At 33.6% G+C, this 16314-nt stretch overlaps 1 long non-coding RNA gene across 1 annotated transcript in view; it reads right to left on the bottom strand.

The window, feature by feature from the left end:
- Nucleotides 1–3224, bottom strand: part of LOC127564673 (uncharacterized) — a 38007-nt gene extending 34783 nt beyond the window's left edge. The window contains exon 1 of the long non-coding RNA XR_007954330.1: nt 2770–3224. This is a non-coding gene — a long non-coding RNA (uncharacterized LOC127564673). The remainder of the gene's footprint in view (nt 1–2769) is intronic.
- Between the last annotated feature and the right edge of the window lie 13090 nt (nt 3225–16314).

The raw sequence follows: 16314 nt of genomic DNA, 5'->3' as shown, positions 1-16314 counted from the left end.
GACAGGATAGTCATTTTCAATTTTTTTTTTAAGAATTAGATGTGTGATGCATGGTCCCTGAGCTTGAAAGGTAAGAAAAAGAAGAAGCTGCAAAAAGGAAACCTGAGACTAGATATAAGGAGAATTTTATTGTTCAATCATTTCAATTTTATCTGACTCTTCAAGACCCCATTTTGGATGTCTTTGGCAACACAATATTAGAAGAATTTTCAATATCTTTCTCCAACTCATTTTACAAATAAGAATCTGAGGCAAGCAGGTTAAGTGACTGGGTCAGACTCATGTAGATAGTTAGGGTTTGAGGCCAGATTTGAAATCAGGAAGTTGAGTCTTCTGGACTCCACCACCTACCCAGATACAAAGAAAAACTTCCAATTTCAACCATCCATGAGTAGAATGGACCCACTATAAAAGTGAGGAGCTCCACCATACTGAAAGTCCTCCAAAAAGACTTTGTAATTATTTTTCTGGAATGTTCTAGAGATGATCTTTTTTGGGGGTCAAGTTACCCTAGTCATAAATCCACAGTTAGCCACAGGTCAAGATTTTAGACAAGTTCTTTCCTCTGGAAAGAACACTTGCTAGCTTTGGAATCAGAGGAGTTAGATTGAAATCCTATCCCTAATATTTATAATTTATATGATCTTAGGCAAGTCACATCATTTCTGGGTTTCTGTTTCCTCATATATAAAATGAATGGGAGTGGGGTAATTTGGAGGGTAAATAGAGGAAGGTAAGAAAAGAAGCATTTATTAAGCACCTATTAAGTCACAGGTGCATTACTTATATAATCTCATTTGATCCTCATAAAAATCCCTGAGACATGTGTTATCCTAATTTTATAGTTGGGAAAACTGAGACAGACAGAAGTTTAAAACTTAATGACTTAAGAAGGGTCTGAGGTTCAATTTCTAGACAGTTTTTCCTGACTTCAAGTCCACAACAACTGCTCCATATAGCTGCTGATAAAGGGTTTCTGAGATTCATCTAACTGTACATCTATGAAGACACTGTAATTTTATTGTTCTATCTGGGCACTCTATAGTTCTTCTTATTACAATGACTTGGGAAAACTGAAGCAATTGCTGACAAGTCAGAACCATGGAAGGGTAGTGTCTCCATGAGCTGTAAATAGTAATCATATTACAGCAGTTAGATAATCCAGTGAATAGAGTGCTAGCTTGGACTCAGGAAAACTAAACTTCAAATAGCCTCAGACACTTATTAGCTGTGTGACACTATCCAAGTCACTTAATCTTAAAGTTTTCTCATCTTAAAAATCAGCTGGAAAAAGAAATGGACAACCACTCTAATATCTCTGCCAAGAAAACCCCAAATGTGATCATAAAGATTCAAACATGACTGAAACAACTAAAAAAAAAAATAACAGGGACATCAAAACCTTACTCATTTCCAGTTACAGTAAATAGGATTATTATTGTTGTTATTGATCACTTCTTTCAATTTCAGTGACAGAATTGAAGTTTCTTGGCAAAAATGATAGAATAGTCTGCCATTTCCTTTCCAGCTCATTTTTACAGATGAGGAAATTAAGGCAAATAGTGTTAAGTGACTTATCCAAGTCAGACAGCTAATAAATATCAGACCTGAACTCAGAATGAATATTCTTGTTGACTCCTGGCCAGGCACCCTATCCACTGCACTACCATGCTACCCCTTTTATGTTTCGCATTGTCAGAATATATTATGATGGAGGTTATACAAATCTAAAAATGTCATCTATCAAGAGATATGGGAAATGAGACCATGTAATCTATATAACACTTGCCTTTGACATAACAGTTATTGGGTATAATGTATTTAAAGCAAACTAGCACAAAACAAAAATCAGTACAAACTAACCAGAATGAAGTACTACTGTGTGCAAGCTATAATCTACTAAATGACTAGAAGTCAGATAAGTGATCAAGAGAGGTACAAGTATTCCAAAAAAAAGGTGAAAATTAGATAAAATCTCCTGGATATATCTATAACATTAAAACAAAGAATGTCTAATTTTTTTGTTTTTTTTTTTTTTACTCACAGTAATCCATCTATCCAAGTTAAAATTATCTAAATTTACTTTTAAAAAATCTTTTGTGTTGAAATAATTACAGTGCTATTCTAACTTACCCTCAATCCTCACCTAGAGAACTTCTCTATAACATAAAAGAGAAAAAAAAAAGATAGAGGGAAAACACTGCAACAAAACTAAACCAAATGCCATGTTCTATACCTGTAGTCCCCCACTTCTGCAAGGAGGAGAAAGGGCTATATATTTCTCATCTTCTACTTAGGGTCAATGTTGGACTTATAATTAAACCAGGATTCACTTAGAGTATTAAAACAGTTTTTAGATAGAAGTCATACCCTTTCTTTTTGTGAATTATCTGAGATACAAACCTATTTCTACAGGAGAACTAAAAGGTGAGAAAAATCTTGCTATTTCATATGCAGCAACAATCAGAAACAGATCATTCTCCTCATTCCCTGATTTTGTAGGAAACCCAGTAACTTCTTTGAATAGATTACTCAGGGAGCTATTCCTAAAGATGCAAGTTAATAGAATTGCATTCACAACTTTACCAAAAAATTAATTTCATTAAAATAGTGTCTGCCCAAGGTTCTAACTAAACTTGTCAAATATCTACCAAGCCTTCTTTCTTATACACATACTCTCTAGTTCCTCTTCTCCCTATTTCTCAACACTCCAGAAGAATGAATTCATAATTTAATTATTGAGAGTTATAGGCAATATTTAGCACTGACCTTACTATCTTCAGTCTCCTTGGTTTTTCCTGGGAGAGATCTATTCTTCCCAAAATCACAGGTTGACTTTAATGTGAGCTGACATGCAAGCATGGAACCCTCAGCTTCAGTAAGTTCCAAAGATCTGGAAGAATACTGATGTAATCCTGTGGTGCCAAGATTTGGTATCGGTAGGGCAAAATGAACAGGCTTTGACCCAACAGCTGGATGTCTTAGCTTTGAGTCAACTCCAAGAACAGGCATAGCTTCCATAAAAATAGAGTTATGCTGCCAAAGAAAATGCGTCTAACCTCACTCTAGTAGACTCCAGCTTTCCAGAAAGAAAAAAAAAAGATTCCTTAAATCAAAGTAGTAGTCATCTTGAAAAAAATTATTTTGAAGCTAATACTATTATAAGTTGCAGAAAGAAGCAAAGCTTTCCTTCATCCAAAGCTAAGTCTCTTCTCTTCTCTCTCTTTCTCTCTCTCTCTCTCTCTCTCTCTCTCTCTCTCTCTCTCTCTCTCTCTCTCTCTCTCTCCCCTTAGTGGCTATATAAGACTAAACATTCTTTTGGGGCATAAACTTTTCTTGAAGGTAACTACCACAGGACTGCATGTCTGGAACTGAAGAACTCAGAAGTTTTGTGTGTGTGTGTGTGTGTGTGTGTGTGTGTGTGTGTTTTTTCCCTTCCTGCTTCAAGCAACCCCAGTTCTATGAGTTAACACAGTGAAATGGGAAAGGGGAGAACAGAAAGGAAAGCCCTCTCCCCCAACTGTCAAAACAGCAAAAAGCCAACAATGCTGCAAGGACAAGACCTCTTCCTAACTTCAGAAATAACCAGCCCACATTTTTAAAAAGAATTTTTTCTTGGCTTAAAAAATGGACAGGAATAATAGCCAAAGCAAACAGCTGCTGGAAGAGTTTTTAGCTTGAAACAATCTCAACGATGAAGCTGTTTGTTTGATTCCCAGCTATTTTTCCCTGCCGACAGCTATGAGCTTACGGTGTTCTGTCTCATATAGTCAAGTTAAATTCATGTAAGACTGAAAGTGGATGCAAACATTGATATCCTTCTGCTAGCAAAGTTTGTCCAGGCTATTAAAAAATGTGTGAATAATTTGTTTCTGGCTTTGCTCAATGAATTTTTTTTTCAACTTAGAATTTTATATAGAAATTTTTATTCAGTCACTCTTAGCAATCTCTTTTTCAAACTTTCATTCAAAACACTCCCAAGGCTATATTTCTTGACAGAAATCCAGCCCATCTCACCCCACCCAACCCGTTCATTGTTGTGATCATATCTTTTTCCTTTTAAAATTATGTGCTAGGTATGAATTCAAATAGCAAAATGGATGTATACTTAATTTTTTTATGACACAGATATGGTGCATAACTTAAAAATGAAAGATAGAAACAGAGAAAGAAAAATATAGATCAATTTCCCTAATGAATATGAATATAAAAATGTTAAATAAAATATTAGCAATGAGATAACATCAATTTATCACCGGGATAATACATTGTGACCAGGTAAGAATTATACCAGAAATACAGGGTTGGTTCAATATCAAAGAAAACTATTAGTATAATTGACCATATCAAAAACAAAAATAACAGGAATCATATGATTATCTCACTAGATGGAAAAATAGCTTTTGTTCAGAAAGCATTATTTGTAATGGAGATAAGCTAAAAAGCTTTCCTGATAAGATTAGAAAAGAAATAAGGATGTTCAAAGTAGCAAGTTATAAAATACTCCCACATAAATTATCAGCATTTCTTTATGTGACCAACAAAACTCAGATGCAAGAAACAGAAGGAGAACTTCCATTTAAAATAGCTAGACAATATAAAATATTTGGAACTCCTGCCAAGGCAAACACTGGAACAACATAAATACAAGTACAAAACACTTTTCAAACAATAAAATCAGATTTAAATGACTGGAAAAAATTTTCTTTCACAAAATAAATTGTTCCTGAGTAGAAAGAGCTAATATAATAAAAAATGACAATTCTAACTAAATTCATAGAGCTAGAAAAAAATAAAATTCTGGAAGAACAAAAGGTAAAGAATATCAAGGGAATTAAGAAAAAAACCTGAACAAAGTAGCCTAGTCATACCAGATATAAAACTAAAATGATGTATCTCTGGAATAAACTAGGTACAGAAGACACACTAATTAATGATTATTGTAATCTATTATTTGATAAGCCCAAAGACTTCAGTTTCTATGATAAGAATTTACTATTTGACAAAAATTATTGGGAAAATTGAAAAATAGTATTGAAGAAATTAGGCTTAGATCAGTATCTCATAATGTATGCTGAAATGAGGTCAAAATGGCTACATGATTTAGACATAAAGAGCAAAACCATAAGCAAATTAGAAAAGCAAAGAATAGTTCACTTGTTAGATCTTTGGAGAAGGAAAGAATTTATGGCTAAACAAAAGAGAGAAAACATTATGAAATGCAGAATGGGTAGTTTTAATTACATTAAAGCTGGAGAATAATTTTTAAAGTGTGTTTCAAGTAAATGCCTCATTTCTTTTTTTATTGTAATTATTTTTCAACATTGACTCTTGCAAAAACTTCTATTCCAACTTTTCCCCTCCTTCCCTCTACCCCCTTCCCTAGATGGCAAGTAGTCCCATACATGTTAAATATGTTAAAGTATATGTTATATCCAACATATAAAGGACTGCTTGCCATCTAGGGGAGGGGGTGGAGGGAGGGAGGGGAAAAAAAATCGGAACAGAAATGAGTGTAAATATAATGTAATTATTAAATAAAAAAATTTATAAAAAAAAATAAAGTATATGTTAAATACAATATATGTATATATATATATTTGTAAGTTATCTTGTTGCACAAGAAAAATCAGATTTAAAAGAAGGTAAAAATAACCTGGGAAGAAAAACAAAAATAATGCTTCATTTCTTAAATACATAAGAATATAAGTCATTTCCCAATCCATAGTCACAAGAAAAAAATACTATATGTCAGTATTGATTAAAGAAAAACAAATTAAAGCAGCTCAATAGTACCTTCTCAAACCTAACAGATTGGTTAATGAGACAGGAAAGAAAAATGATAAATGTTGGAGAGAATATAGGACAAGTTGGACACTAATAAATTGGTGGCAAAGTTTTGGACTGATCCAATCATTCTGGAGAGCAATTTAGAATGATGCCCAGAAAAATTGTGCATAACCCTTTGATCTAGCAATACCACTACAAGAACTGTATCCCAAAGAGATCATAAAAAAAGGAAAAAGGGTCTTCATGCATCAAAATATTTATGGCAATTCTTTTTGTGGTGGCAAAGAATTGGAAACTGAGAAGATGCCCAAAAACTTGGGAATGGCTGAATGAGTTGTGATATGTTCATGTAATGGAATACTACTATTGTATTATAACAAATGATGAACAATCAGATTTCAGAAGACTTACATGAACTGATATAATATCTAGGAGAACATAGTGAATAGTAACAACAATACTGTGTAATGATCAATTTAGCTCTTCTTAGCAACAAAACAAAAAAATCCAGAAAATTCATGATGGAAAATGCTATCCACATCCAGAAATAGAATTATGACATCTGAATGAAGATCAAAGCATACATTTTTCTTTCTTTTTTTTTTTTTTTTGGTTTTCATTTTGTTTTGTGGGTTTTCCCTCTTGTTGTATTCTTCCTTTCACAACATAATTAATGTGGAAATACATTTTTATGATAGCACATAGTTAACCTATATTAGATTGCTTGCTGTCTTGGGTATGGGAGATGGGAGGGAGATAAAAAGTGAATGTTGAAAACAATCTTTATATGTATTTAGAAAAAAAAAATCCTATTTGCAAAAGAAAAGAGACAATGGATTAAAAATTACTATGGTGCCATTTTGAATAGCTATCTCCATGAAGAGATACATTTAAAATACATGAACAATAAAACATTAGATAATTACAGTAAAATACAATGCAAATTCACCAGAATGTTCAAGGCAAATGAGTTCTAATGAAGCATTTCAAGTTTATTCCTTTTTTTTCTGGAATCCTCAATTTAAAAAATCATTCTAATATTTAATTAACTAATTTGGCAAATATGAAATAACAATCATACCATAATCTTTGTTAAATAATATTGAGAATCTTGAAGGGCTCATTATCAATCTTTTAGGGCTCATCATTTTGATATCAATAATCATTGCATAGAATAACATATATATATATATGCATATATATAGAAGTGAAGAAAGAATAAAAGATGTAACTTAACCACCACCACCACCACCACCACCACCACCCCCGCAAAAGATGTGTAGTATATAACTAGTGCATAATAGCACACTTGAACAATGTGCTAGCTCCACAAAATCCCTGTTGTTCAGTAAATAAGTTGACCAAAGTAAAACATATATTGTTGATGAGTTGTTTCAGTCATATCCAACTCTTTGCTATGACATTTGAGGTTTTGTTGGCATAAATAATGGAATGGTTTGCCATTTCCTTTTCTGGCTCATTTTGCAGAAGAGGTAAACAGGGTCACAGAGCTGGTCAGTATCAGAGACTAGATTTGATCTCATGCAGATAAGCCTTCCTGATTCCAAGTCTGATATTCTATCCACTACACTATCTAGTTGCCACAGAACACATATTCTTTTTTTTTTTTTTTTTTTTGGCTGAGGCAATTGGGGTTAAGTGACTTGCCCAGCATTACACAGCTAGGAAGTATTAAGTGTTTGAGACCAGATTTTGAACTCAGGTCCTCCTGACTTCAGGACTGGTGCTCTATCCATTGTGCCAACTAGCTGCCTCTAGAACATATATTCTTAATGACACATAATATTATTGTAGTCTTTTAAAGGTAATAAAGTCTTCTAGTTATTTTATCACATATAAGTCTCATTAGAATCTTCTTGATATAGGTCCTACAAGTATTAATATTTCCATTTGCAGATGATAAAGTAGAACTTAAATGATATGTGATGTGTCTGGGATCACAGAGTATTAAAGGGAAATAAGATTTTAACTTAAAAGTTTACACAGCTTGATGGAATAATAGATAAGAAAGAGACTGTCTTGTCAGGGTGACATGAATTCACTTCTGGTTTCAGGCACTTCCTAATTATGTGATTATGGGCAAATCATTTAGTTGCTATATGCTTCCATTTCCACAATTGTAAAATAGGGCTAATAATAGAACCTATCTTTCAAGGTTATTGTGATGATCAAATAAAGTAATATTTGTAAAGTATTTAGAATAGTGTCTGGAATATAGTAGAAGCTATTTAACTGTCCCTTCCCTTCCTTCTTCCGTCCTTCCTTCTTTCAATTCCTCTTTCCTTCCTTTCCTTCTTTCCCTTTCCCTGTCTTGCCCTTCTCTTAATTCCCTTCTGCATCTATTTAAATATTAAATCCAACTTACCCATTCCCCAAATCATTGTCTTTCCCCTAAACCATAGCCATTTCCATATTACTTCATATTACTGTTGAAGAGTAAACACTCTATCTCCTAACTCGGCATTTCCTCTGGCTATGTCTTATGTCTGGAATACCATTTCTCCTTGTCTTTGAGTCCTGGTTTCCCTGGCTTCTTTTAAGCCTCATGAAAAATCCCACCTTTTGTAGGAAATCTTGCCAAATCCTTCTTAAAGCTATATCTTTTCCTCTATTGATTATCTCCAGTTTACTCTTATAAAGCTTGTTTGTTGGTGTTGTTGCCTTGGACAATATGGGGCTTCTTAGATCAGGGACAAACTTTTGGTCTTTTATCCCCAGAACTTACTACCATTCTTGGGCACAGAGAAGGTGCTTAATAAATGGTTATTCCTAGCCTAACTCCTGTCACAATGAAACAACAAAGTAGGACATTCATGGAGGAAGATTCAAGATGACCATAATAAACTGTGACTTCATTAGTGACTGAAAACCTTGGTAAGGGAACTCCAACTACTGTAGTAAATTGATAATTATAAATAGAAGATAATCATTTAGAATACAATGTCTCTCTCTAGCATATATAACAGAGCAATAATTAATGATTCAGAGATTCCTACATTCTAATAAAGAGGTAAAGAACTTTCATTTTGGATTTAGTGGACTACCCTATCTTGGATGCTTATTATCCATGTGTCCTTGGGAGGTCACTTAATTTTTGGGCACAAAAAAAAAAGTTTCCACATGATTAAAATGAATGGGTTGGATATCAAGTAGCTACCAACTGAAAATGGAGGTTCAGAGAACGTTTTGACAATCTAATGAAGACATCAGATTGTTTCTCAGAATGCTGTTTTTAAATGTATAAAATAAAAGCAATAGGATTATAAATGAAACCAATTATATCAAAATATGGTTCCCCCCAAATTGGCAGAAGTTCATGGACCTTTGGTTAAGATCCTTGTTTTATATAGTTGCCCATAGATCATTAAGAAGCTAAGAGATTTGCTTAGAGTCATACATGAAATGAATTTAAAACCCTAGTCTTCCTGATAGCACTATTGCCTCTCATTAGTATTAATGACTAATGACAACAAATATAGCCATATTTTCAAAGGGATTATCCAGTTTAATCCCCAATTTTAAAGAAAGAGAAACTGAGATCCAGGGGAATTAACTTGATATTTTTGTAATTGCTCTCTATTGGTTCTTCTCCTATTTCACTGATCAAATCTTCTCTATCTTTTCTGGCTAGGCCTACAAAGGCTGTCTCCTGGGACTCTCTTCTATTTTCACTCTAATTATCTCAGCATATTGTCATTAATTTTGCAGATGTTTTCTAGATCTATATGTCAAATCTACCTCTACCTCATGAATTCTGTATATTCCCATTGGCATCTCAAATTCAACGTGTCCAAAACTGGACCTTTTTTCTTTCCTGTCCTAACTTTTTTCCCTTCTGAATTTTTCTACTACCATCAAAGTAATCTCTAACTACTCAGTTTGTCCTCACCCATTTCACATTTGAGTTTCTCTTTTATTTCTACCATTCATCCAAGACCAAAGAGTGAAATATCCATTCTCTAAATTCTCAGTGAATTTTGCTTTTACCTCCCTTATGATATTTTTGAAGAGTATTTTAAGAGGGATTCATAATTACACATAAGAATTTGGATTAACTATCCACAAAGGAAAAACAAAGTAAACACGGAATATTAATGTCCAGATTCTTATTTGCAGTTAGATAATTGAAACAATGATCCAATCAGTCCATAAATATTGAAGAGCAACTGATGAGATAAAAAAATAAAATTGGGCATAGATATGAATAAAAGTGGCTGCAAACTGGATGGTCCCTAAAGGGACCTAAAGGTCTTCTTGAAATAAAGGTTTAGCTTTTTACCAGTATTATTTTCCATGCCATTATAAGGTTACTAGTCATAGAATACTATATATAGTTTTGAGAATTTTTCAGTGGGCATGAGTAGATTATTTCATACACTTGAAGACAGACATATATGACTAGAAAAGAGAGTATATTAATTAGATGGAGGGAATAAGAAATAAATGATAAATAAGCTATATTTCTTACTGACGTATATAATATCAAAGATCTAAACAAATGGACACAAATGTTAGATGATGATCTGTAGAAGATTTGGAAGTCATGGATAGGAATCACATAGGAGAAGATTTTGGGTAGACTATAATTTGGGTCATTGGAGACAATATTTTGGCCATATTTTAAGTGTTTCCCTATTCTTAGCAGCATTATTCATTTTATCTGTTACATGGATTGTAGACGTTTGCTACTGAAATTTGATCAATTCAGGAAAGATTACTAAGGGGCCAGAAAAAATTACAAACTCTGACTTTATGCTGAGTCAATTTAAAGTAGGTAACAGAGAAAAACTCAATCCTATGTCTTCTGTGTAGATATGAGTAATATTCAGGAATCCAATCTTTTTTGTTGTTTTTGTTTTGTCAGGGATCTGGAAGAAAATATTTGCTTTGAGTATAGCTTGCAACTCATCATTCTTATAAGAGGCAAGCTATCAGTGTCTTTGAGTTGAGAGAAAGACTGAAAAAATTACATAGAATAGCTAACTGAAAGATGAAAGGTAATTGGCAGAAAAATAGAAAGAAAAAAAAGGGAGAGAAAGAGAAAATTTGTCCAAAGAAGTAAAAGCTCAGAAAAGTGAAAAAAGTTTGGGAAGAAGTTAAAAGGCTAGTTAAATTTACATCATGACATATATTGCCGTTCTTGCAGGCTTCCTGGTAATTCATTCCTGATGTAGTTAATTGAGCTAATAAAATTTCACCAACATAACAATCTTTGCCATAAACTAAAATGCAAATCATGTGTGCTAAGCTTTCAACTGGTGCTGCTTTTTAAGACCATTCTAAGGCTCTTTTGGGGGCCTCAGCACCCAGAATGCAAGATACCCATATCTGGAAGATGGTACATATTTGATTAACAACAACAAAAAACCAATTAAACAAAACTTTCCCTCAAATAGTTTTGTGGATAAGACTAAGTATTTGTCTTAAACAATGGGCCCCATGTTTTGAAAGGAATATTTAAAAAAAGTATATTACCAAAAGCCACTAATCCATTTCTTTTTACACTGACAGAGTTTATTTTGCCACTCATAAATGCAATTATCATCAATTTGTATATAAACAATGTAGTTTAATGAGTGTATGTGAGTGAATGTATATGTGTTTGTGTGTGTGTGTGTGTTTGTGTGTGAATGTGTTTATACTGTATGTAAATGAGGGTATAAGAAATTGTGTAGGTATGTGATTCAGTTATATGTGTGCTTGTGTGCACGTGTGTGTGTGTGTGTATGTGTGTGTGTATGTTTATTTTAGTAAGACTAAGAATATCTTTTCCTGATGTTTGATCATTTTCAGTCATGTTCAATTCTTCATGATTCTATTTGAGGTTTTTTTTTTTTATTAAAGCTTTTTTTATTTTCAAAACATATGCATGGATAATTTTTCTTTCTTTTTTTATTAAATATTATATTTTATTTTATTTAATAATAACTTTATATTGACAGAATCCATGTCAGGGTATTTTTTTTTACAACATTATCCCTTGCACTCGTTTCTGTTTCGATTTTTCCCTCCCTCCCTCCACCCTCTCCCCTAGATGGCAAGCAGTCCAATATATGTTAGATATGTTGCAGTATATTCTAGATACAATATATGTTTGCAGAACCAAACAGTTCTCTTGTTGCACAGGGAGAATTGGATTCAGAAGGTAAAAATAACCCCGGAAGAAAAACAAAAATGCAAATAGTTCACATTCGTTTCCCAGTGTTCTTTCTTTGGGTGTAGATGCTTCTGTCCATCATTTATCAATTGAAACTCAGTTAGGTCTCTTTGTCAAAGAAATCCACTTCCATCAGAATACATCCTCATACAATATCGTTGTCGAAGTGCATAATGATCTCCTGGTTCTGCTCATTTCACTCAGCATCAGTTCATGTAAGTCTCTCCAAGCCTCTCTGTATTCATCCTGCTAGTCATTTCTTACAGAACAATAATATTCCATAACATTCATATACCACAATTTACCCAGCCATTCTCCAATTGATGGGCATCCATTCAATTTCCAGTTTCTAGCCACTACAAAGAGGGCTGCCACAAACATTTTGGCACATACAGGTCCCTTTCCCTTCTTTAGTATCTTTTTGGGGTAAAAGCCAAGTAGTAGCACTGCTGGATCAAGGGGTATGCACAGTTTGATAACTTTTTGGGCATAATTCCAGATTGCTCTCCAGAATGGTTGGATTCGTTCACAACTCCACCAACAATGCATTAGTGTCCCTGTTTTCCCACATTCCCTCTAACATTCATCATTATTTTTCTTGTCATCTTAACCAATCTGACAGGTATGTAGTGGTATCTCAGAGTGGTCTTAATTTGCATTTCTCTGATCAATAATGATTTGGAACACTCTTTCATATGAGTGGTAATAGTTTCCAATTCATCCTCTGAAAATTGTCTGTTCATATCCTTTCACCACTTATCAATTGGAGAATGGCTTGATTTCTCATAAATTTGAGTCAGTTCTCTATATATTTTGGAAATGAGGCCTTTATCAGAACCTTTAACTGTGAAGATGTTTTCCCAGTTTGTTGCTTCCCTTCTAATCTTGTTTGCATTAGTTTTGTTTGTACAAAGGCTTTTTAATTTGATATAATCAAAATTTTCTATTTTGTGATCAGTAATGGTCTCTACTTCATCTTTGGTCACAAATTTCTTTCTCCTCCACAAGTCTGAGAGATAACCTATCCTGTGTTCCTCTAATCTATTTATAATCTCGTTCTTTATGCCTAGGTCATGGACCCATTGTGATCTTATCTTGGTATATGGTGTTAAGTGTGGGTCCATGCCTAATTTCTGCCATACTAATTTCCAGTTATCCCAGCAGTTTTTTATCAAATAATGAATTCTTATCTCAAAAGTTAGGATCTTTGGGTTTGTAAAACACTAGATTGCTATAGTTGACTATTCTGTCTTGTGAACCTATCCTTTTCCACTGATCAACTAATCTATTTCTTAGCCAATACCAAATGGTTTTGGTGACTGCTGCTTTATAATATAATTTTAGATCAGGTACAGCTAGGCCACCTTCATTTGATTTTTTTTTTTCATTAATTCCCTTGAGATTCTCGACTTTTTATTGTTCCATATGAATTTTGTTGTTATTTTTTCTAGATCATTAAAATATTTTCTTGGAAGTCTGATTGGTATAGCACTAAATAAATAGATTAGTTTAGGGAGTATTGTCATCTTTATTATATTCACTCGGCCTATCCAAGACCACTTAATATTTTTCCAATTATTTAAGTCTGACTTTATTTGTGTGGAAACTTTTTTGTAATTTTGTTCATATAATTCCTGACTTTCCTTTGGTAGATAAATTCCCAAATATTTTATGCTATCAACAGTTATTTTGAATGGAATTTCTCTTTGTATCTCTTGTTGTTGGATTTTGTTGGAGATGTATAAAAATGCTGAGGAATTATGGGGATTTATTTTGTATCCTGCTACTTTGCTAAAATTATGAATTATTTCTAATAGCTTTTTAGTAGAATCTCTAGGGTTCTCTAAGTATACCATCATATCATCTGCAAAGAGTGATAGTTTGGTTTCCTCATTGCCTACTCTAATTCCTTTAATCTCTTTCTCGACTCTTATTGCAGAGGCCAGTGTTTCTAATACAATATTGAATAATAATGGTGAAAGTGGGCAACCTTGCTTCACTCCAGATCTTACTGGGAAAGGTTCCAGTTTTTCCCCATTGCATATGATGCTTACTGACGGTTTTAAATATATGCTCCTGACTATTTTAAGGAAAAGTCCATTTATTCCTATGCTCTCACGTGTTTTTATTAGGAATGGATGTTGGATTTTTTCAAATGCTTTTTCTGCATCTATTGAGATGATCATATGGTTTTTGTTTGTTTGGTTATTGATATAGTCAATTATATATTGACCAGGAATGCAGGGCTGGTTCAATATTAGTCCTAATATTGAACCAGCCCTGCATTCCTGGTATAAATCCTACTTGGTCATAGTGTATTATCCTGGGGATGATTTTCTGTAATCTTTTTGCTAATGTTTTATTTAAGATTTTAGCATGAATATTCATTAGGGAGATTGGTCTATAATTTTCTTTCTCTGTTTTCAGCCTACCTGGTTTAGGTATCAGTACCATGTCTGTGTCATAAAAGGAGTTTGGTAGGACTCCTTCAATTCCTATTTTTTCAAATACTGTATATACTCGAGTATAAGCTGAGTTTTTCTGCCCAATTTTTGGGCAGAAAATCCCCTCCTCGGCTTATACTCGAGTCACTAGACAAAACATGTGTAAATATCCCTTTGAATGCTCTCCTGCTGTGTAGTATACAGCGCGAGTGCGGACTGTGATACTACAAGGCCAGCCATTGCTATGGTGATGCGGCTGTTCCTGTAGTATCACAATCGGTAACTGGACTGTATACTAATGCTGGCAACCTCTCTATATACGTATACCAGCACCCACTCTCCTCCTCTGAGAGCACCAGTGCGCTACCTAAACCTACTGATATAATAAGTTTTCCCAGATTTTTGGGTTAAAATTAGGGGCCTCAGCTTATATTCGGGTCGGCTTATACTCGAATATATACGTTAGTTTATTTAGCATTGGAGTTCATTGTTCTTTAAATGTTTGATAGAATTCACATGTAAATCCATCTGGTCCTGGGGATTTTTTCTTAGGGAGTTTATTGATAGTTTGTTCTATTTCTTTTTCTGAGATGGGACTGTTTAGGATATTTACTTCTTCCTCTGTTAGTTTGGCCAAGCTATATTTTTAGAGGTATTCTCCTATTTCATTTAAGTTGTTGTATTTATTGGCATAAAGTTGGGCAAAGTAATTCCTAATTATTGCTCTAATTTCCTCTTCATTAGTGGCGAGTTCTCCCTTTTCATTTTTAAAACTAACAATTTGGTTTTCCTCTTTCCTTTTTTTAATCAGATTTCCTAAGGGTTTGTCTATTTTGTTGGTTTTTTCATAGAACCAACTCTTAGTTTTATTAATTGATTCAATAGTTTTTTTACTTTCAATTTTATTGATCTCTCCTTTTATTTTTAGAATTTCAAGTTTAGTGTTTGACTGGGGGGTTTTAATTTGTTCCTTTTCTAGCATTTTTAGTTGCAAGCCCAATTCATTGACCTTCTCTTTCTCTATTTTATACAAATAGGCCTCTAGAGATATGAAATTTCCCCTTATTACCGCTTTGGCTGCATCCCATACATTTTGGTATGATGCCTCATTATTATCGTTTTCTTGGGTGAAGTTATTAATTATGTCTATGATTTGCTGTTTCACCCAATCATTCTTTAATATGAGATTATTTAGTTTCCAATTATTTTTTGGTCTACTTTCCCCTGGCTTTTTGTTGAATGTAATTTTCATTGCATCGTGGTCTGAAAAGGATGCATTTACTATTTTTGCCTTACTGCATTTGAGTTTGAGGTTTTTATGTCCTAATATATGGTCAATTTTTGTATAGGTTCCATGAACTGCTGAAAAGAAAGTGTACTCCTTTCTGTCTCCATTACATTTTCTCCAGAGATCTATCATATCTAATTTTTCTAGTATTCTATTTACCTCTTTGACTTCTTTCTTATTTATTTTGTGGTTTGATTTATCTAATTCTGAGAGTGCAAGGTTGAGGTCTCCCATTATTATAGTTTTGCTGTCTATTTCTTCTTGCAGCTCTCTTAATTTCTCTTTTAAGAATTTAGATGCTACACCACTTGATGCATATATGTTTAATATTGACAATGCTTCATTATACATGCTACCCTTTAGCAAGAAAAAGTGCCCTTCCTTATCTCTTTTAATTAGATCAATTTTTGCTTTAGCTTGATCTGAGATCAGGATGGCTACCCCTGCTTTTTTGACTTCACCTGAAGCATAGTAGATTTTGCTCTAACCTTTTACCTTTAACCTGCATGTATCTCCCCACTTCAGGTGTGTTTCCTGTAAACAACATAGGATTCTGGCTTTTAATCCATTCTGCTAACCGCTTCCTCTTTATGGGAGGGTTTACCCCGTTCACG

The sequence above is a fragment of the Antechinus flavipes genome, chromosome 5 (assembly GCF_016432865.1).
Source record: "Antechinus flavipes isolate AdamAnt ecotype Samford, QLD, Australia chromosome 5, AdamAnt_v2, whole genome shotgun sequence".
NCBI classification, from domain to species: Eukaryota; Metazoa; Chordata; class Mammalia; order Dasyuromorphia; family Dasyuridae; genus Antechinus; species Antechinus flavipes.
This window is presented reverse-complemented; position numbering and strand designations above follow the sequence as displayed.